The following is a 2390-nucleotide window of genomic DNA, read 5'->3' on the forward strand; positions in this document are numbered from 1 at the left end:
AAAATACACTCATGAATAAGAAAAGAAACAATAAAGTCATGTCTCATGTATTTATACTACAAATAAGTTCCTCATATGTAACTGGGTCAGATTTCTGTGGATTATCATTGCTAAGGTACTCATATGTAAGAATATTTATCATGTTTGAGCAGAATAAATTGCATCATGCATATGTAAGATATCAAAAGAAACATTAGATGAAACCTAGATAAACACACATATCATAGTGCTAGTTAGAACCCGCAGAGAGCACGCAACAAAGTATTGTAGTGCGGCAACTACTTTTTCCTCCCAAGTCAAGTGGCACAATAAACATGTGAAGCATGTCAAGGCATTAGGCTTCTAGCATGGACAGAACTATTGTTTAAAAAATGAAAATAAACAAACCTTATTGCTTCGATTTTGCTGTCAAACAACCTCCGGTGCTATTATCCAAATTGCAAGTGGCTTGTAGTTCTGTCAGTGTATTATTAACGTAATCAAGAATGGAGAAATACATGCTTTTTATCGACAACTCAATAAAGTAATTGTCTCAGTGCTCACTACTTGTAATAAAATGTTGAATCTATAGTTATCAATATTGCCTACTGAATATTGTTGGTGGCCCATTGGACTAAATCATTGAATAGCTGAACCCTCGCAATACAAATCAGCCCCAAATTCATATTTGATTTCTATGTGTATTTTTTCTATTTGCAATTGGAACATAATGACTCATGGTAGTAACATTGATGAATCCCTCGTCACATCTCAAATCCCTAGTCCCATATATCAACTCAGGAAGCAAACTGAATAATCCTAGTTGTAATAGCAAACAAATTTATTCTTTTTATGCTTTAGGAAGCAAGACCATTATATACTAAGCATTGGCACTTGATTTATCTAAGCTGTTTTCTTTATCTATGAAATATATGAACATTAGTTTATCTGAACTCTGAACATAGTATGAAATCTGAACTCTAAACACTGAAGGTCTTCCAATCTGGAAGAACATTACATCTCTCAAAATTATAGGAATACAAGTTGTAATATTCTATAGAAAATATTTCCATCTTACACGAAGTTAAAAGGAAAAAGTGAACATGAGAAATACATGCTGCTCTGTAGAAACAACTATACTATTTAGTGCAGTAAATTTTGGACAGAGAACAGTTACCGTGTGCCCTTGGCTTGCTTCGATCAACAGCTTGCCATCATTCTCCAAGATATAAAATAAATTTTATATTTTAAGCCTCTACTTGTTACCCAATAGCTTGGAAAAGCATGTAGCACTGAGAGCCTAATAAGTTCGACAATAGTTCATCAATATAAAATAAAATCATGAAGCAGTATTGCCAATACCTCCAAGATCTCGTCCACATCGTGGGATTGTGATTTGCAAAGATATGGAGAGTTTGAGCAGGTCACCGATGCACACATATCCATTGGTCCTCATATCTATGCATAGCTCTGCCACCATATGTCGATGCCACAATACCCTCGTCCTGTAACTGAGAGCATGCCATCAGCAAGCGGCAGGGTGCACACACAAGATGCAAACAATGACGAAGATGGGAATGGTGAGTGAAGCACTACAGAAATTTGTTACATATAAGCCTTTGAGCTCTTTCCTGCATGCAGATCCAAGAAACGTGGGTTATGCATTCAGAATTAGATTGATGAGTCATAAATATTCCAGCCAATACCACTGCTCTTGTCAGAAGAGGTGCTACTGCTCCAGCCAATACCACTGCTCCTGTCAGAAGAGGTGCTGCTGCTACTCTACAAGAAGCACAATGACCACAGAAGAAATTGTGAAGTACCTATAAGTCTAAACAACAGCTAGCAAAAGGTTGGCTTCTTCAAAATATGACAAAAAGTTGAACAAACTAAATTTTAGCATCATGGCTTGTTGCCCATCGGTAGTCAACACAACCTGCATCATTTCCAAACAAAATTTTAGCTGCCCCAGTTTGCAAGTTTCAAAGTTATAAAATTGTTTGCACTGACATTTATACAGATATTCAGAAGGTTGCAATACCAAAGAGCTTGTAAAAAGCAGTCACCCTCTTACATTATTTGGGTTGCTGAAGGAATTTTCATGCATCATATTATTGGCCGTCAGAACAGTGACTCTTGATCCCTTTGCATTGACACCAACTTCAAGTCAATTCACATGTATTATGAGCTTCAAAGCATGAGATCCGAAGTTACTATCTGCAAAGGTTTTTGTGGTCATTTAAAAGATTCAAGCACTTATCAAATGAGTTGAAGCAATCACAAAAAGTCTATAAGATAGGTTGGTAAAGCAATAATATCCTATGACCATGGCATATAACTGACCATCTTGATAGCATCATTGCAAAGAAGAAAGTTCCATAGAATTTTGAGAGAGAGCAAGGAAGACAGGA

The 2390-nt window shown here is 36.4% G+C and overlaps 1 long non-coding RNA gene across 1 annotated transcript; it reads right to left on the reverse strand.

Moving 5' to 3' along the window:
• LOC110433954 lies at nt 1852–2150 on the reverse strand. The gene is made up of 2 exons (XR_002451412.1): nt 2054–2150; nt 1852–1915 (listed from the first exon to the last, which is right to left on the reverse strand). It is a non-coding gene; the product is annotated as an uncharacterized LOC110433954 (long non-coding RNA).

This window comes from Sorghum bicolor, chromosome 1 (genome assembly GCF_000003195.3).
Source record: "Sorghum bicolor cultivar BTx623 chromosome 1, Sorghum_bicolor_NCBIv3, whole genome shotgun sequence".
Lineage (NCBI taxonomy): Eukaryota > Viridiplantae > Streptophyta > Magnoliopsida > Poales > Poaceae > Sorghum > Sorghum bicolor.